Here is a 21,675-nt window from a genome sequence, read left to right on the forward strand (position 1 = left end):
GGCTGATTAATAATCAATTTTCAAAAAAAAACGCCTCCGATTTCACCTCTTGTCTTACTCATCAGGTATTACTGTTTCCTCCATTTTTAACAGCGGAATGATGTCGGCAGTCTTGTCTCAGGTTGTGAGTTCGCGACCGGCCAATACCAAGACAGGGGTACTCCTGGGATGCTTTGAAAAAAAAATTCAGTCAGATTCTTTTCTAAAGTGTAAAGATCAAAACAAATTTTTAAATTGAAAGAAACCAAATTTTTTTTGTTCGTTTTAAATTCAATTTTTATGATTCATTTTTAGGATACTTTTTCGCAGGTTTTTTCTCTTTTTTTTCTAGTTTTTCACTCATCAAGGACAACAAAATTAAGGTTATTCAACTAAAAATGAAATAAAAGGAAACCGTATATACATTTTGTTCAACTAATTTTAGTTTTTCATTTGAACTGCACAAGCAAACATTATCACAACAAACATATTTTTTTGGAATTATATTTTTAAAAAACTTCAAAAATTAAGAAACGCTGAGAGAAGGATTCATAGAATTGACAAGGACATATCGGAGTTAGGAACTTTTAACTCCGGGAGTAATGGAATCATTTATTTTGCAAAACAAACGCTCGTTCTCGAAAAATGTTGATGAGCTGCAAGTTTTGGTTTACAGTCTTATGCCAGTGGCAATATGTTTCGCTGATACTTGGCTGAAAAATGAGCAAAATAGTAAGATTTTTAACCTACAGGGCTTTAGTACAATTGAAAAAAAACTGCCGAAAAAAGGGAGGCAGGGTTGATGTATATATAAGGGAAGACAAAAGGTAGACAGTAACGGATCATAACGTTCAGCTTTTAACCATTGTCCATAATACACAAAAATTTTACTAGCGCACTCAGCACGTTAGTAAAACAAAAAACCGTTTTCAAATTAAGTATTATTGATTGAGGTACTAAAGTTTTTCCCAACTTAATGAACATATTGAAATTGTTCTGAAGATGATGGTAAAGTTTTAAAGGTCGTTGAACAATTTGAGACGAAAAGCACAAACTTTCGCACGCGGTTTCACCAGAAAAAACATTGAGTTATTCAGATTAAAGTTTCAAGCACCAAATTTTATGAACATTGCAACTAGTAAAACTACAATGGCCGAAGACAAAACTCCTACAATATTTGAGACATAAAAATATTATTTTTCGTTATTTTTATATTTTTCTAAAATGCTTTTAGATAGGAGAGACAATTATTTGCATTGGTTTTTAAACTTACCTTAATCAAAAAGTTGAAAAAAAAAACAACTAACTGTCTACAATGTTTTGACATGAGTTATTTTTGGCTGATAAATAATCAATTTTCAAAAAAAAATCACCTCCGTTTTCACCTCTTGGCTTACCAAAATTTTTTTTGTTCGTTTTACATTCAGTTTTTACGATTCACTTTTAGGATACTTTTTTCGCAGGTTTTCTCTCTTTCTTTTTCTAGTTTTTCATTCATCAAGAACAACAAAAATTAAGGTTATTTAACTAGAAATTAAATACAAGGAAACAGTATACAATTTGTTCAACTAAGTTTAGTTTTTCATTTGAACTGCACAAGCAAACATTATCACAACAAACGTATTTTTTTTGGAATTATATTTTTTAAAAACTTCAAAAATTAAGAAACGCTGAGAGAAGGATTCATAGAATTGACAAGGACATATCGGAGTTAGGAACTTTTAACTCCGGGAGTAATGGAATCATTTATTTTGCAAAACAAACGCTCGTTCTCGAAAAATGTTGATGAGCTGCAAGTTTTGGTTTACAGTCTTATGGAAATGCCAGTGGCAATATGTTTCACAGATACTTGGCTGAAAAATGAGCAAAATAGTAAGATTTTTAACCTACAGGGCTATAGTACAATTGAAAAAAAAACTGCCGAAAAAAGGGAGGCAGGATTGTATATATAAGGGAAGACAAAAGGTAGACAGTAACGGATCATAACGTTTAGCTTTTAACCATTGTCCTTAATACACAAAAATTTTACTAGCGCCCTCAACACGCTAGTAAAACAAAATACGGATTTCAGTTTAAGTATTATTGACTGAGGTACTAAAGTTTTTCCCAACTTAATGAACATTTTGAAATTGTTCTGAAGATGATGCTAAAGTTTTTAAGATCGTTGGACGATTTGAGACGAAAAGAGCAAACTTTCGCACGTACTTTCACCAGAAAAAACATTGAGTTGTTCAGATTAAAGTTTTAAGCACCAAACTTTATGAACATTGCAACCAGTAAAATAACAATGGCCGAAGACAAAAACCCTGCATGATTTGAGACATTAGAAGGCTTATTTTTCGTTATTTTTATACTTTTCTAAAATGCTTTTAGATAGGAAAGACAAACATTTGCAATGGTTTTTAAACTTACCTTGATCAAAATGTTAAAAAATACAACTAACTGTCTACGATGTTTTGACATGAGTTATTTTTGGCTGATTAATAATCAATTTTCAAAAAAAAACGCCTCCGATTTCACCTCTTGTCTTACTCATCAGGTATTACTGTTTCCTCCATTTTTAACAGCGGAATGATGTGGGCAGTCTTGTCTCAGGTTGTGAGTTCGCGACCGGCCAATACCAAGACAGGGGTACTCCTGGGATGCTTTGAAAAAAAAATTCAGTCAGATTCTTTTCTAAAGTGTAAAGATCAAAACAAATTTTTAAATTGAAAGAAACCAAATTTTTTTTGTTCGTTTTAAATTCAATTTTTATGATTCACTTTTAGGATACTTTTTCGCAGGTTTTTTCTCTTTTTTTTCTAGTTTTTCACTCATCAAGGACAACAAAATTAAGGTTATTCAACTAAAAATGAAATAAAAGGAAACCGTATATACATTTTGTTCAACTAATTTTAGTTTTTCATTTGAACTGCACAAGCAAACATTATCACAACAAACATATTTTTTTGGAATTATATTTTTAAAAAACTTCAAAAATTAAGAAACGCTGAGAGAAGGATTCATAGAATTGACAAGGACATATCGGAGTTAGGAACTTTTAACTCCGGGAGTAATGGAATCATTTATTTTGCAAAACAAACGCTCGTTCTCGAAAAATGTTGATGAGCTGCAAGTTTTGGTTTACAGTCTTATGCCAGTGGCAATATGTTTCGCTGATACTTGGCTGAAAAATGAGCAAAATAGTAAGATTTTTAACCTACAGGGCTTTAGTACAATTGAAAAAAAACTGCCGAAAAAAGGGAGGCAGGGTTGATGTATATATAAGGGAAGACAAAAGGTAGACAGTAACGGATCATAACGTTCAGCTTTTAACCATTGTCCATAATACACAAAAATTTTACTAGCGCACTCAGCACGTTAGTAAAACAAAAAACCGTTTTCAAATTAAGTATTATTGATTGAGGTACTAAAGTTTTTCCCAACTTAATGAACATATTGAAATTGTTCTGAAGATGATGGTAAAGTTTTAAAGGTCGTTGAACAATTTGAGACGAAAAGCACAAACTTTCGCACGCGGTTTCACCAGAAAAAACATTGAGTTATTCAGATTAAAGTTTCAAGCACCAAATTTTATGAACATTGCAACTAGTAAAACTACAATGGCCGAAGACAAAACTCCTACAATATTTGAGACATAAAAATATTATTTTTCGTTATTTTTATATTTTTCTAAAATGCTTTTAGATAGGAGAGACAATTATTTGCATTGGTTTTTAAACTTACCTTAATCAAAAAGTTGAAAAAAAAAACAACTAACTGTCTACAATGTTTTGACATGAGTTATTTTTGGCTGATAAATAATCAATTTTCAAAAAAAAATCACCTCCGTTTTCACCTCTTGGCTTACCAAAATTTTTTTTGTTCGTTTTACATTCAGTTTTTACGATTCACTTTTAGGATACTTTTTTCGCAGGTTTTCTCTCTTTCTTTTTCTAGTTTTTCATTCATCAAGAACAACAAAAATTAAGGTTATTTAACTAGAAATTAAATACAAGGAAACAGTATACAATTTGTTCAACTAAGTTTAGTTTTTCATTTGAACTGCACAAGCAACCATTATCACAACAAACGTATTTTTTTTGGAATTATATTTTTTAAAAACTTCAAAAATTAAGAAACGCTGAGAGAAGGATTCATAGAATTGACAAGGACATATCGGAGTTAGGAACTTTTAACTCCGGGAGTAATGGAATCATTTATTTTGCAAAACAAACGCTCGTCCTCGAAAAATGTTGATGAGCTGCAAGTTTTGGTTTACAGTCTTATGGAAATGCCAGTGGCAATATGTTTCACAGATACTTGGCTGAAAAATGAGCAAAATAGTAAGATTTTTAACCTACAGGGCTATAGTACAATTGAAAAAAAAACTGCCGAAAAAAGGGAGGCAGGGTTGATGTATATATAAGGGAAGACAAAAGGTAGACAGTAACGGATCATAACGTTCAGCTTTTAACCATTGTCCATAATACACAAAAATTTTACTAGCGCACTCAGCACGTTAGTAAAACAAAAAACCGTTTTCAAATTAAGTATTATTGATTGAGGTACTAAAGTTTTTCCCAACTTAATGAACATATTGAAATTGTTCTGAAGATGATGGTAAAGTTTTAAAGGTCGTTGAACAATTTGAGACGAAAAGCACAAACTTTCGCACGCGGTTTCACCAGAAAAAACATTGAGTTATTCAGATTAAAGTTTCAAGCACCAAATTTTATGAACATTGCAACTAGTAAAACTACAATGGCCGAAGACAAAACTCCTACAATATTTGAGACATAAAAATATTATTTTTCGTTATTTTTATATTTTTCTAAAATGCTTTTAGATAGGAGAGACAATTATTTGCATTGGTTTTTAAACTTACCTTAATCAAAAAGTTGAAAAAAAAAACAACTAACTGTCTACAATGTTTTGACATGAGTTATTTTTGGCTGATAAATAATCAATTTTCAAAAAAAAATCACCTCCGTTTTCACCTCTTGGCTTACCAAAATTTTTTTTGTTCGTTTTACATTCAGTTTTTACGATTCACTTTTAGGATACTTTTTTCGCAGGTTTTCTCTCTTTCTTTTTCTAGTTTTTCATTCATCAAGAACAACAAAAATTAAGGTTATTTAACTAGAAATTAAATACAAGGAAACAGTATACAATTTGTTCAACTAAGTTTAGTTTTTCATTTGAACTGCACAAGCAAACATTATCACAACAAACGTATTTTTTTTGGAATTATATTTTTTAAAAACTTCAAAAATTAAGAAACGCTGAGAGAAGGATTCATAGAATTGACAAGGACATATCGGAGTTAGGAACTTTTAACTCCGGGAGTAATGGAATCATTTATTTTGCAAAACAAACGCTCGTTCTCGAAAAATGTTGATGAGCTGCAAGTTTTGGTTTACAGTCTTATGGAAATGCCAGTGGCAATATGTTTCACAGATACTTGGCTGAAAAATGAGCAAAATAGTAAGATTTTTAACCTACAGGGCTATAGTACAATTGAAAAAAAAACTGCCGAAAAAAGGGAGGCAGGATTGTATATATAAGGGAAGACAAAAGGTAGACAGTAACGGATCATAACGTTTAGCTTTTAACCATTGTCCTTAATACACAAAAATTTTACTAGCGCCCTCAACACGCTAGTAAAACAAAATACGGATTTCAGTTTAAGTATTATTGACTGAGGTACTAAAGTTTTTCCCAACTTAATGAACATTTTGAAATTGTTCTGAAGATGATGCTAAAGTTTTTAAGATCGTTGGACGATTTGAGACGAAAAGAGCAAACTTTCGCACGCACTTTCACCAGAAAAAACATTGAGTTGTTCAGATTAAAGTTTTAAGCACCAAACTTTATGAACATTGCAACCAGTAAAATAACAATGGCCGAAGACAAAAACCCTACATGATTTGAGACATTAGAAAGCTTAATTTTCGTTATTTTTATAATTTTCTAAAAAGCTTTTAGATAGGAAAGGCAAATATTTGCATTGGTTTTTAAACTTAGCTTAATCAAAAAGTTAGAAAAGACAACTAACTGTCTACGATGTTTTGACATGAGTTATTTTTGGCTGATAAATAATCAATTTTCAAAAAAAACACCTCCGATTTCACCTCTTGTCTTACTCATCAGGTATTACTGTTTCCTCCATTTTTAACAGCGGAATGATGTGGGCAGTCTTGTCTCAGGTTGTGAGTTCGCGACCGGCCAATACCAAGACAGGGGTACTCCTGGGATGCTTTGAAAAAAAAATTCAGTCAGATTCTTTTCTAAAGTGTAAAGATCAAAACAAATTTTTAAATTGAAAGAAACCAAATTTTTTTTTATCGTTTTAAATTCAATTTTTATCATTCATTTTTAGAATACTTTTTTCGCAGGTTTTTTCGCTGTCTTTTTCTAGTTTTTCATTCTTCAAGGACAAGAAAAAATAAGTTTATTTAATTAAAAATGAAAATCAAGGAAACAGCATATACATTTTGTTCAACTAATTCAAGTTTTTCATTTGAACTGCACAAGCAAACATTATCACAACAAACATAATTTTTGTGTAATTATAGTTTTAAAAAAAAATTCAAAAATTAAGAAACGCTGAGAGAAGGATTCATAGGATGGACGAGGACATATCGGAGTTAGGAACTTTAAACTCCGGGAGTAATGGAATCATTTATTTTGCAAAACAAATGCTCGTTCTCGAAAAATGTTGATAAGCTGTAAGTTTTGGTTTACAGTCTTATGGAAATGCCAGTGGCAAAATTTTTCACTGATACTTGGCTGAAAAATGAGCAAAATAGTAAGATTTTTAACCCACAGGGCTATAGAACAATTGAAAAAAAACTGCAGAAAAAAAGGGAGGCGGGGATGATGTATATGTAAGGGAAGACAAAAGGTAGACAGTAACGGATCATAACGTTCAGCTTTTAACCATTGTTCTTAATACACAAAAATTTCGTACTGTTTTAACTGTAGTTTACATTCCAACCACATCAACAAACAAAATCAATTTAGAAAAATAGCAGATCCCTCTGGATTCACTAATGCTGACACCGGAAACAAAACACGCAGTATGCGATGATTTTAATGTTAATATAACTCGAAGTACATTTAAAAATATGTGGAACTGACATACATTTTTTCGGAAAATAGTTTATTTTTGCTGAACTCGGACAAACCCATGAGAGAGACCAACCAATCGCCAAAACTGTTTGGACTTGGACTTTTTTAAAGCAGCAATGACCGATATATAAAAATTCTGAAAATGTCTTTAACAGATCATTACGCTGTTAAACTAACGAACGGTGGAGAAAACCAGTAAGAATGCGGAGAACTGCTACCGACCAGAAAGTTGCTGAACCTCGAAAATCCAAAAATTAAGCAAAAGAAGCATTCGATACAGTAGATGAATTATTACTGTTGAAAAAATGTGAACGCTATAGACTAAGAGAACCAATTGGTTAGTTTTTAGTCTTATTTGAATCATAGAAATCAGTATGAAGCCATTAAACATGCAAACTCAAAACTAAGAGAAGTTCATTTCGTAGTTCCTCAAGGATATATTCTTGATCCTCTGCTTTTTATAACTTTCATTAATGATAATCGACTCAAACCAAAATACAAAATCTATTTTATACGCAGACGACACAGTAATTAGGACATGTACCCAGACGTGCATGCTGAACACCAGGCTGCTTTGAACAAAACCGCACAATGGTCAAAACAAAAAAAGCTTACACTACATGCGGATAAAACAACAACCTTAATTTTCAGCAGGAGAAAATTAAACCTCCAAACTGTTAACTTAAATGATCAGCGAACTCAGCGAAAGAAATTTTTTCGATAACTCGGAATTCATATATATAAACAGCTGAACTTCGATGAACACACTGATTTTCTCAGTAAAAGAGTCGCGAAGTTCAGCGGAATTTTTTATAGGTTAAGAAAGTTTCTTTGGACCAAGCACCTTGTAACAACTTACAAATCTTTCGATCAACCTTTTTTTACAGTTTGGCGTTAAGGCTTACGCATCCACAAAGAAGATTTTTTAGATCAAAAAGTTAAGCGCTTGTTCAGAGTTATCTTAAGGGCACGTAGATACCAATCAATCCATAATCAAAGATTTAAAAATAAGTCGTTTTTTGCGAACGAGCTCCATTTGTATAACCGGTGAAAACAGTGTCTCAAGTTCTCAGATGTGAAAGCCCTATTCGAATTTTGAACGAGCTCATTACAGAAAATGAAGTGAAAAAGAGCTCTATTAGATGCACAGTACAGCAAAAAAAACTAACAGTACAGCAAAAAAAACACACAAAAACCCAAATTAGTGAATTATTGTTGGGCCAAGAAAAACTTCAAACAGTATCCTAAATTATCATCCTAATTTACTCGAAAACATAAAAAATCTACTGTCACAAATTAAATTTAATCAATCATAAGTTTTTAGACTGCTACACCCTGGATAACGAAGACTCCTTAAAAAAATTAGTTAAGTTCTATTAGTTAAATAAGTTCCATGATTTGTTTGTCTTTTTTCTAGTAAAGTTTCCTTTCCTCGATTTTTCGCCAAGACCAAAACAAATTAATCTACAAATTAATCTAAGTAGTCACATGATTTTGATTTCAAGTTTTGGGAATTTAATTCTCAACCAGTATCAATAACATACTAAATGAATTTCCGCTCCAAGACACTTGTGAACGGACCTGTAGGCCCAATGGTGCTCTCCTAGGCAAAAAAATTGTTGGCGAGGTTTGTAAATTTATTAACTACCCACAATGGAATTGCCTGAAATTAATTTACTACGATTATTATACCGCAGCGTAGTAGCAAATGAGAAAATACGAAGAGAACTGTTTAAAAAAATTTATCAGAAACACTGTATAACGCGCTCGAATTATCCCCTTTAAGCTTTTAAACCTCCATAATTTCTTCGGTAAAAAATAATTGCAGATAAATAATTTTTCCGCAGATAAATAATTTTTCAATCTTTCACATGACTTTGAAAAATGTGTAATTATCTGGCTGTATATTCCCTATATTTTCATCTTTCAGCTGACAATTTTCATCTTTCAGCTGAAAATTTTCATTTTTCATCTTTCCCGAAGAGTAGAGCATAGTGCCACGCAGAGAATATGCCACGTAGAGAACATTTCCGATAATAAGGCGAAATCAAATCCGCATGCCAATTAAATACAAGCCGAGAATATTCAAACCGACTAACTTTCGATCGAAAAAATATTATATACCGAGACAGGGTATGTCAATTTAAAATTAACTAGCCAAACACTTGCAAGTACAACGAAAAATCGGTTTACAGCGTAAAAGAATTGGGCGATGTGGCAACTAAGCCGTCAAAAAAAAGCAGACAAAAAGGCCAACAATGGACTTTTTCCGGCCAGATTTGAACCATAGACGTCAGCTGTCCCAGGCGTAGTCGCTGCCTCTAGACCACATGTGCAGAAGCTGAAACTTTAATTTATTATGAAACAAAATATCACATGGTTCAATTATTTTGTTAAACAAGTTGTGAGCCTGAGATAAAGTCTACTAGCAACTCCGCCTCCAATAAACAATTGTCAAGCAAAAAACTAGTTGTTGTTCTGATCAAGCTATCCAAGCAACGAAACTTTGAACAATTTCAAAATGAGCCATATCGTAAATCGGTTCGAAAAACTTAGTTTCAGAGAACTAATCGGCTACCGAAAAATTGAAGTTTTTCAAAGAAACGTTGAAATATTTCATAATGTTTCTATGAAACATTTCTATGAAATATTTCTATGAAATATTTCTATTAAATATTTCTATGAAATATTAACTTTGAAATATTTCAAAATGTTTCATGAAGCAAATCGGATGGCTAAGCTTTAGATTTTCTACTGAAGCTATTCAAGCGATGAAACATTGAACTATTTCAAGTTGTTTCATAAAGCGAATCAATTCGCGAAAAAAAAGTAAAGTTTTACTAGGCAAGCTGTTAAAGCAAGGAAACTTTGAAAAATTCCGGTTGTTTCATAAAGCGAATCAGTTGGTGGAAAGTTAAAAACTTTTTCTTCGCAAGCTATTCAAGCGATGGAACTTGGAAATATTTCGAGTTAGTTCATACAGCGAATTAGTTCTCAAAAGACTCTATGCAAGCTATTAGAGCTATGAAAATTTGAATTATATTTGGTTTACAGCGTAAGAGAATTGGGTGATGTGGCAACAAAGCCGTCAAAAATAAGCAGACAAAAAAGATCAACAATGGACTTTTTCCGGCCAGATTTGAACTTAAGACGTCAGCTGTCCCAGGCGTAGTCGCTGCCTCTAGACCACATGTGCAGAAGCTGAAAAACATAAATTTATTATGAAACAAAATATCAAATGGTTCAATTATTTTGTTAAACAAGTTGAGAGCCCAAACCACCACTATAGCGTTCGCATCACTCAAATCATTTTTAACAATCTCAAGAAAACCATACTAACCTCATAAACAAGTTCCTCGCAAAAACCCCTCCTGAAGTCACTTAAATTCAACCTACAAGTATCGACCTCTCTGAACAGTCCCTTCCCAGAAGCACCCGCTGTAAGCTTTTCCGACTTCTGTCTGGTTACAGTCGGCTTTAAAATACTTACCTCGCCCGCTTAGACAACCAAGTTTCCCCACTTTGCTCTAACTGTCTCTTGTCACTCCATACAAATTGCCAGAATTTTGAGTGGCCCAGAAATCCCTACCCTTTTACTTCTGCAGACCTCGTTAAGGCTGGTGGCAGTAGCTAAATACCCTAGCCTACAGACGGATGAGCAGAACCGGCCCAATCATGTGCTAAAGAAAGATATTCTCTCGGTTTAATTTTACAGCTGTCAGTTGAACTACCTAGGTAATCATATGCAATTAAATGAGCTGATTTCCATAATACCCAGTAAGAGTAGAAAAAAATTAAGCTTTGAGAAAAAGTCTAAATTCATTTTTTTATCGTTTTTTGAAGTTAAACAATGTGGCGGAAACATTGTAAGACTTGCACAGCAACTGGCTTTTCTTGTTTCATTTAAAACAACCGGTCCTAAAAGACTTAAAGCAAACGCAACTTTAGGAGTTATAGATTGATCTGCGCAGCAGTGTTTTATGTTTGTCTGTTTCTCGCAGCCAATGACAAAATACCACTCAATTATGTCAAGGCGTCTTAAGTTTGACTAATGAATAATAACAAGCATTTTAAATCTGGTTTCGAAACATTACTCATTTTGACCGTTCGACAAAAAAATGTGTAAAAACTTACCACAGCTGAAAACCAAAGCTTCACTCATATTTTTACTTTGCTTGATTCACCATCAAGACTTTGCTCGATTCACAGTCAAGGCCTTGATTTAAAAAAAAAAACTTAATACAAGATATCTAGTGACTAAAGGCTATGTCTAGATTCCATCATAGCAGGCAGTACGAGCTAATAATCTGCTATAAATAAACATGTTACATATATGAATCCAGAAAGCTTTAATCATGTAAGTTTATTATAATGCAGTCCATTTCAGCTCTCGTAAGCTATTAGAGCTATGAAAATTTGAATTATATTTGGTTTACAGCGTAAGAGAATTGGGTGATGTGGCAACAAAGCCGTCAAAAATAAGCAGACAAAAAAGATCAACAATGGACTTTTTCCGGCCAGATTTGAACTTAAGACGTCAGCTGTCCCAGGCGTAGTCGCTGCCTCTAGACCACATGTGCAGAAGCTGAAAAACATAAATTTATTATGAAACAAAATATCAAATGGTTCAATTATTTTGTTAAACAAGTTGAGAGCCCAAACCACCACTATAGCGTTCGCATCACTCAAATCATTTTTAACAATCTCAAGAAAACCATACTAACCTCATAAACAAGTTCCTCGCAAAAACCCCTCCTGAAGTCACTTAAATTCAACCTACAAGTATCGACCTCTCTGAACAGTCCCTTCCCAGAAGCACCCGCTGTAAGCTTTTCCGACTTCTGTCTGGTTACAGTCGGCTTTAAAATACTTACCTCGCCCGCTTAGACAACCAAGTTTCCCCACTTTGCTCTAACTGTCTCTTGTCACTCCATACAAATTGCCAGAATGTGGGGTTCGACAAAAAAATGTGTAAAAACTTACCACAGCTGAAAACCAAAGCTTCACTCATATTTTTACTTTGCTTGATTCACCATCAAGACTTTGCTCGATTCACAGTCAAGGCCTTGATTTAAAAAAAAAAACTTAATACAAGATATCTAGTGACTAAAGGCTATGTCTAGATTCCATCATAGCAGGCAGTACGAGCTAATAATCTGCTATAAATAAACATGTTACATATATGAATCCAGAAAGCTTTAATCATGTAAGTTTATTATAATGCAGTCCATTTCAGCTCTCGTATCTAAGGACAAGGCATCTATGATATTCTATCTTTAACAAAGATCTTGACTCGTTATATATTCCGAATTCAGACACACTGCTACATCAACAAAATTTCGCCCAGGATTCAAATTACTCGTCGAATCATGTCAACCTGATTTTCAGATATCAATGACTGAAGCGAATGAGATCAACATCTATGTCAACGCACTTCTTAGTATGCCCTCTCATCGTTTGATAAATGGGAAATCGACATTCTGCTAAAACCTGGCATTTATTGAATCCAAAAGCTGTTCCGGCTTTTAAAACATGTGTTCGAGTTGAGCCTTTGTGAAAAGAATAAATGGTTCGACATCCCAAAGTTTTGCTGGCGCACTCCAGAAAATTCATATCGGCATGGCGTGATTTCGTGCCAAATGGTGGGTTAATGAAGGCGACGTCAAAATTTACAGCCGGTTTGAAACACAAAAAATTTAAATCTCTGATATCAGCTTTCATGAAATCGATAACTGATTTATTCAAAATATTTTCTACATTCCCTTGCGCTACACTCAGCGCGTCTTCGTCAATATCAATTGCAAGAACATAGTTAGCACCGCATAAAACACTTCCAATTCCAAGCATGCCAGTTCCGCATCCCAAATCCACAACTCTACTATCAGAACAGATATCTTCATTTTGCAAAGCACTGAAAACCATCTCACTAGCCAGCTCAGGTGGTGTCTCATACTGTTCCAAATGAACTTTTGGCTTCGAGAAACTGTCAATTTTCTGCAATTCAGCTGTCAGCTGCTTGAGTTTCATCTTTTATGTCTGAAAAAATTTTTGTTCTTAAACAGACCTTTCTGCTGAGACTGGAAAACTAATTTTGTTGAATAAGCTAACCTAATTTCAGCAAGCTGGATCAGCAGGTGATTATGTTAGGCATTGAGGAAAACCATTTTAGGAAAAAACGTAAACATTGGATTGAAAATCAATATCCGGAAAAATGAACAGATGGGATAGTATCCGAACCTCGGTATCAAAAAAGGAAACGAAAACTGGTCGAACAACTCAACCCCTATTTTGAGAACACAGTATCGAGGCAATCCATCGCAACTACTAGCTGCAAATTTGGCGAAATTTTCGGAGCATAAAAAAAATTTCAGCGCCCGAAAATTAAAAATATGAATTTACAAAAAAAAAGAACACTTCAATTGCAAAATGATAATTATTATTATTAAGCAAGTGTTCAATTGCAAAATTATAATTACTATTATTAAGCAAGTGTAAGTCAAACGACTTTTCTGGGTTATATACTTATTTACAAAATATTTAAATCAATGGTTCGATTTTCAACATCAAATAAACTTAAATTGTTTCCATGTTGTTTTTCCATAGGTTGCCATAGAAGGATCTTCACGCAAAATAGATAAAAAATATTTCTTAGTCTTGTAATTTGATAAATTTCGTAGTCTTGTAAGTTAAACTGCAGCTGTTTATGTTTGAATTTGCATTTTGAATTTGGTTCCAAATAAGAACTGATTTTCTGAAACAAAAAAAAAACAATTTTCGATATAATGGCTGCTGAATCTTACTTGAAAGTGTAGTTTTTTAGTTCTTTTGTTCTCGTCAATTATGTTGTTCACGTACTTCATTTTTGTGTCTGCAGGTAGTAGTTTATGTTTCATTTTCCATTGATGGCAAACTATTTTCCAATCGAGAAACAAGGAAACCGGAAGTACGTGGCGTGGTATTCCAGCTTAAGATTGGATGAAGAATCAAACTTTTTTCTGTCATTGCAGGTCTTTATTGCCCAACTGAGTTGTTTTTCAAGGGATATTATGAGATTGGATGTCAAACTGCTTAATAGTATTGCTGTGTAGTGCAGATGGCTTATGACTAAAACGTTTCAATAATCGGTTTTTTATTGTCAGTGGTTTTTTTAATCGATTGTAATGTTTTGATCCCGCAAGCCATTTTCCTTAATATATTTTTAACTTCTCCCTGAAAGGTTAGAAATTGATCTAGAATTAACCCCAAATACTAAACTTCTGGCTTTTTTTCTATTTTGTTATCATCTAATATTATACTGAACTTTGAATTGAGGTTTCTGCCTGGATAATTTTTGCTAAATATTGTCAACTCAGTTTTCTTTGTGTTGTGTTTCAGAGAATGTTTTGTGAAGTATAGAGACAAATTCTCACAGGACTTTTGCAATAGCTGTAGAGCATTGTTGATGTCATTATCATCACAAAATGGTAGTGTATCATCTGCATATTGTACCACTTTGCAAAATTCAGTTAAATTTTTTGTCATTTATGTATAAGTTGAAAATTAGAGACCCAAAATTATACCTTGAGGTACGCCTTGGTGAAGTGAGATCCAATTGGATTCCATATTATTTACGACAGTTTTCTGCTGTCTATTGTTTATAAAGCTATGAATCATTTCGATTGCCAATTCAGAGAAACCCAAATCATACAATTTGTTCTTTAATTGATCGTGGTCGATAGAATCGAAAGCTTGTGATAAATCTAATAAAGATACGGCAACAGATTTATTTTCATTCCTTGATTTGCGGAAGAACTCAGAGCAATAAAGGATGGCGTCAATCGTTTACATGCAGTGGATGGATGTAACTCCACCTATGCCCTCCAAAAGCAGCATTTTGTCAAGAGAATTGATGATAATCGCTAAGAAGACTCCCCAGTGTTGCAGCGCCCCAGAGATGTTAATTAAAACATATTAAGACTGAATACATCAATTGAGGCACAACTATCTGAAATACAAGAACAGTATAAATCACAAAAACTGCACTTTCTTTTTAAGTGTTGTGATGATTCTCACTGAAACACATTACAGCGACAGGTAGTGGCGTGAGAATATTATTAAAATGGGCGGCAATACAGCGAGCGGCCGCGTAGCCTGAGAGTAATCACTGTAGCCAGTAATTACTAATTAACAGCGAAATGAATATATTACCCGCATTTGAAATGAGTCACATGCATTACAGTAGAGACACACAAACCTGTATTAAAATGAGTATATTACCACCAACTCAAATATTTTACACATATTACTGCATTATTAATGTTTTATCTCATCCACAAAAAAATCATCTATGTATTTGTCAGTACATTCGGAACTATTTGATTTGTTCCTAACATGACCTGTGACGGAGTGAATCCGTTATTGTTGTAAAAATTAATTTTCGCCATACCACCAACTCAAATATTTTACACATATTACTGCATTATTAATGTTTTATCTCATCCACAAAAAATCATCTATGTATTTGTCAGTACATTCGGAACTATTTGATTTGTTCCTAACTTGACCTGTGACGGAGTGAATCCGTTATTGTTGTAAAACTTAATTTTCGCCATACAGACGTAGGACAATCTAGTATCCAAAACGAAATCTGGAAAATCAGCGGTCACTCTCTCCGGTGTGTCAGTAATGATAGCATTGTGTCGCTCACAAGTTCCCTTGCTGAACGGCGAATAGGCTGCTGTGGTCATGATTTTGATGTTGTACATTTCTGACAATTTTGCGAGAACTTCATTACTGAACTCACCCCAAAATCAGTGAGAATGGCTACTGTCGGTGGACCAAGCACAGAAACCCAATGTTTCGTAAGCTTTGATACAATAACTCTGGCGTCTAGAAACTTTCATGCTGAACCTGCTGAAGACATTCATAATATGTAGATACCACAGTGCTTCCGAGTTGATGAAGGTCCATGGCAATCCTGGGCAACAGTTAGTCTTGCAACAGGTTTTAGACTAGGTTTACTGTGGACCTTACAAACTTCACAAGTACGCAAGAGGTTTGCAATTTCGGTCTCAGAGCACTCTAACTTCGCGTTTTTCAGCAATCAAGTTAACGCCACTGAACTGCAATGGCCGAAATGTTGATGCAATTTCCAGATTGCCTTCTACCAGCTTCCAAAGTCTCCATGAAGATCCGGAATAGAGACAAACGCGTTCTGTGTACTTAGTTCTTCTAACAAGGGGAGTAAGTAATGACCGTTTGACGTCACACCAAGCTCAATATCTTTCCCAAAGACGTTTCCTCGATCATTCTCCGTATCAAGCTTGAAGCTAGCTCGCTTTAACGCACTTTTACTCCGTAGCAGAGGTAGACTGCGCTCTAGAACATCAGCAGTTATCGTACCTTTCCATCCTGCTTTTTTAACAGGAAAAACGATTTTGAACAGAGTTTTTTATGTACGCATATCTCCAAACATCACGGTTGTATCACTTGTTGACAACTTCACGGATTTCAGGTCTTTTTCAGACTTTTTTTTTCTTTTCTTGGGGTAATCAGAAGGTCAAAAGTATCATAGTAACCGAGGTTACAGTCATGAGTCCCTTCATCATGTATTCCAGTCAAAATCCTTGGAATTTTCTAGATATGGAAGTGATAATGATAAAAGAAGATGTCAAGTGTTTAAGTCCTTTTCATTTAAAATCGATACGGGTTACGCTTCTTCAATAAGAACACGCAACTCGACACGAGATAATATAATAAGTGTTACAAGTAAAAAATTTCGTCGAAAGTTATTTTGTCATTTATTGTTCCGAGTACGCAAGCGGCGTTCGCAATCTGTATTGCCAGGGAGATTCTCTGTTTTAAAAAGCTGCCTGCTCTGGGTTCCTCAGTGCATATGCTTAGGTTCTTACAAAGCTTGCTCAAAAAAACTTCTGTGCTGGGGCCGGCCGCGCCCTGAATTTCAAAAGCTAGCGGTTGAAAAAGATATCCATCATTTACAAGATCTTTATATTTGTCAATTTTTCGCTCTTCCGCTTCAGCGGCAGCCGTACCAGGGTTACAAACAGACCCGGCATTAATCCTACAAGGAGCTAAGGAGTCTACTACCGTTACATCCCACAAGAGCTGCTTACCATCAGCCCATGGAACGAGCGTCAAACCGTCTGGTCGCTTCTGATCGGTCCTGTAGAGGTGTCGTGGTTCTAAAACAGACGGAATGTGAGTAGATGATAGACTCTGCTTTATAAGGGCATTCAGGTTTGAATGCCTAGAGAATCTCCCTGCACTTTTGAGGCAAGAAAGACCATGCCAACCATCCTCGGTAACGTCTTTTCCGCACACGCATTTATGCCGTTCGCATATTTTTGATCCTAATCGAAGTCCTATCGCAATTCTGAGTTGTTGGTTCGACAGTTTTAACCTTAAATTTTTGCAGGGGATGACGTTCAACCATTGGGATCCAAATCTATCTTGGAACGCGTTGAACCTTTTCACGTCCGTTGGTTCGAGTCGTAAAATCAAGTCTGCAATTTCGCTGTCAAAAATTGGCTCCGTCCAATTTTTTTGGATTTCATTTTCCGGAGCCATTTCAATTTTTCCAAGGTCAAACCACCGTTTAAGCGCATCATCATAGGTTCCATCCACATGCTCCAAACCAAAGATTTCGCTCAAGGCATCTTTCGCTCCTACTGCTGAGGCTAAGAAAGCGGGTAAAGCGAGTAGACGAGCGGAAGAAACGCCCAAGCCACCTTTGGCTGCCGGGAGAACTGCTTGTAAAAACTGGTTATCATCCATTTTCACGTTGGTGACCTTGCATAACGAATTTCTTAGTAATTTATCGTAGCGTTCCAAAAAATCATTTTGCAAAAAACAAGGGCTCGTACGCAAAAAATATAGGAGTTTTGGCATGCTAAAGCAATTTTTCAGGAGGTAAAAACCATAATGGGCGTCTAGTTTGTCAATGACATCCGAGATTTTTTCAAGCTCCCTAATTTTTTCGTCGAGTAATTCTTTTCGGCAAAGTTCGCCGATTGGAGATCCTAAAATGAGGAGTTCTTCTTTTGTTTTTATTTTTATTTTGGGGCATATTTTTCGAAATTGTGTTAAAATTGAATTATACTGTGTACTAGTAGTCGGTCCCAAAAAACAAAGTTCACACTTCTCAGTGTTTAAGCTCAGGCCGTAAATTTGTTCCGATTTCAGAATGTTTTTAAGGTCCCGGAGTACTACCTTATAGTCGTTGGCTAAATTCCCATCATCTAAATACCAGATGTTAATTTTCGACTCCAACTGTTTGACTAGTGTATGAATTGTTTCCGCAAAAAGGGGTGGGGCTTCAGGATCACCTTGCTGAGTTCCGTCTTCTGACATTATGACAGAGCTTCCGTAAAAAAGGTAACTAGGTTTAGCATACGCGCAATGGGTGTAATTATATAATTCGGGGCGATTTGAAAAAACATGATTCAGCATTGTTTCTCTGTTTAAAGAGTTAAAGGCATTCTTAAAATCTAGTTTTAAAAGAACAGTACATTTTGGATTGTCGTCGCGTTCAATTAGGTTTCGAAACGAGTGCGCAGCTATTTCTGCTCCTCGTTTGGTACCGCATCCTACCTGTACGTTTCCGAAAAAATTTTGTCGCTCGGAGAGGGCCTTGCTTCCAGCGCATTTAGACGCGATACGTCTCAGCGTGTTGCCTATGGCAATCGGTCTCAACCCTCCGTCTATTTTTATGAGGGCGATAAGCTTTGCGCCAAAAAAGAAAGGTCTTAGTGCTTCCGGTATTTTGCCATCTCCAATGAGGTATATCAGCTTAGTAAGCGATTTCAGTAAATTAAGTCCTGCACTGCCATTCGACTTACTAACAAGATCTTTAAAAATTTGAGGAAATATTTTATCAGGACCTGCTGCTGATCCGTTTGGAAAGGACATTATCGCTTTGTATAGGTCGAAATCGGTTAAGAAAAAACTATCCAACTTTTCTGGATTTGGAGCTGCAAATTTGGCTCGCTGCGGGTGCTTAGATAACAATTTTTGATAGTTATCAGTTGAAAAAGGAGCTATTTTGTCATCCGAAGCAGCAAGCCTTATTCCTCCCTTTACATTTCCTTCATCGAGCTTACTACTTATTAACTTTATTCTCTGCTCGAGGTCACTCAGAGGCGGGATTGAAACTTGGGGATGGGGTTTTGGAAGTGACACGTCATTTGCTCGAATTTTTTTATTTATCAAAGAGCTCATGCTTGTGGTCTGTTTGCGTCCACTTCTTTTCGGTTGCTCCAAAAAAAACAAGAACGACGTTAAAAAAATTAGCCATTTTGTAACATCTTCTACATTGTAGACGATGTCATTTATTTTGTCCGACAGATTTTCCGCCAAGGGAACACGCGAGTCTTTTGGTACTCTCTTGAGTACTCGGACATTTGAGATGGCTGTATTAACATAATTGTCTAGCACTAAATCATTACCTATTGTTGCTTTATTAACAGATTTTACATCAACGCATAAAGGACACTGAAACCATTGGGTTTTCTTAGAGTCGCTAAGAGAAATATTTACACAACTGATATGATACCAACTAGAACAACAATCACATTTAATCCAATTTATCAGTCCTGAAGGTTTTAAGCAATCTTTGCTTGTACACTCTTTGTTGTTTTTCCTCATCTTGACGCAGCATAAAGGTAAAAAAAAAGGATTTTGACTGGACTTTAGGGGACTGAACTAACCCATGATAAGCGGTTAGTGGGAATTTTACAAATCAGCAAATAAAAAAAAAAAAGACAACTAAATTAATTTAAAAGGTTAAAAGGCAGCATAAAGGTTAAAAATCAAAAACAAGGAACAATCTCACCCGAGCTCAGTAGGTTCAGCGGCGCACCACCAGACTTCTCAAGCCAGTTCCAGTTCCCCACCTCCCCACAGAAAGCCACTTGACAGACCTGTCTCTAAAATCCCTCAGAGGGCGCTCCACATACAGGCACAAACATCAAACATAACAAATCTATTTAATAAGTTTATCACAACAATTAGGCTAATCCCCATTGCGCGTATATCTGTCTACCCAAAGGTGTCCACACACACACTTGCTGTACATTCCGGGTCGATTTTGCCTGATACTCTAATCTGGTCAAGTAAATTAATGTTTAAGGCAAGGGCGAACCGATTTTTCCACTAAAACTATTTTCTCAAGCTTCGAATTCTAAATTGAACGCATTTTCCTGGCGTTTCCGAACCTTTTGATGAGTAACTGTCTTGTCCGCGTCTGGACAGTCACGACCCAGTGATAAATGTATTCCCAAATTTTGCACTTAGTGACATTTCCATCACGGCCTTTCGGATTAACACGTTTTCGTTGATGGTGGTTCGTCTGAGACCCGGAAAAAAGTCGTTTTTGTGTACACGCTGATTGTTTTTCTAAGCAAAGAACGCATCTGAGCTGGAACCGAGTCCAAGGTTCAATTCAGAATTTGGTTCCACTTAACTACTAAAAAGACGCTTAAGAGCGGACTTTATCTCGCTCATATCTTCCTCTCAAAAACAACTCAGTTGTTCAAAAAATTGAAAAAAATTGAACAAAGAACTACTGACCATGAACAAATGGGATGATATTACAGATGGCTCATATACGAGTTTGAGGTCAACTGGTAGTCAACCTGCACAACTTTATGGACTGGCGTTGTGCAGGTTGACTACTAGGTTGACCGCTCTTAAGCGTCAACCTTAGGTTGACCGCTCTTAAGCGTCTTTTTAGTAGTTAAGTGGAACCAAATTCTGAATTGAACCTTGGACTCGGTTCCAGCTCAGATGCGTTCTTTGCTTAGAAAAACAATCAGCGTCTACACAAAAACGACTTTTTTCCGGGTCTCAGACGAACCACCATCAACGAAAATGTCAGCAACGATAGGGAGCTGACATTAAAATTATAGTACATGTTTAAACATGACTAAAAATTGCAATTTTTGAAAAAATAAACTGACATGTCAGTTTGGATAAAACATCAAACCGAAAAATTATGACTCAAGTAACAAAAAAGTATGGAAATTGTCATAATCGATGAAATAATGATTACGTAATAACAGATGTAAGAATGTGATTGGTTAAAAATTTCTAACATGTTCTTTTTGAATTTCATACATGATCTTTGATCATTTTATTGTAAATAAAAAATTTTATATCCTGACGATGCACAAAATAAGCGAAAACGTTTGAATTAACAATTTTAAAAAATTCTTATTCTTCTTTTTGTTAAATTTTGGAAAAAAAATAACCTCGGCGAAGAGTGAATGATAGATTAAAAAGTTTGTTGTAAAAATACAAACAAAAAATTTTTAGATCATTTTTATTTTTCTCAGAATAGTCTTAATTTTTCTTTTTTCTTTTCTCATCTCAACAATGAGTTTTCTTACATTTGAGTTAAAATGGCATGGGTTGTAGCTGCAAGCTCTCTATTTCATAGCTGGAATACCTTACGACCAGCAGAGAAAGGGGAACTGGACAAACTGGTATACGCTGAATCGGGATTATCGCTGAATCCTCATACCGTGAGGAAGAGACAAATTTTACAGACTCTTCTGGAAGAGCATCCTCTGGTGGACGAGGAGATAA

At 35.1% G+C, this 21,675-nt stretch overlaps 2 protein-coding genes across 2 annotated transcripts in view; one reads left to right on the top strand and one right to left on the bottom strand.

The window, feature by feature from the left end:
- The window catches only part of LOC134846356 (phosphatidylserine lipase ABHD16A-like), a 52,047-nt gene extending 31,946 nt beyond the window's left edge, over positions 1-20,101 (bottom strand). The window contains exon 1 of the mRNA XM_063863673.1: positions 20,070-20,101. The gene's annotated coding sequence lies outside the window, so the exon portion shown is untranslated. The remainder of the gene's footprint in view (positions 1-20,069) is intronic.
- Positions 1-21,675, top strand: part of LOC134846886 (protein chibby homolog 1-like) — a 270,708-nt gene that overhangs the window by 154,582 nt on the left and 94,451 nt on the right. The gene's annotated exons all lie outside the window — the stretch shown is intronic.

The sequence above is a fragment of the Symsagittifera roscoffensis genome, chromosome 5, assembly GCF_963678635.1.
Source record: "Symsagittifera roscoffensis chromosome 5, txSymRosc1.1, whole genome shotgun sequence".
NCBI lineage: Eukaryota > Metazoa > Xenacoelomorpha > Acoela > Convolutidae > Symsagittifera > Symsagittifera roscoffensis.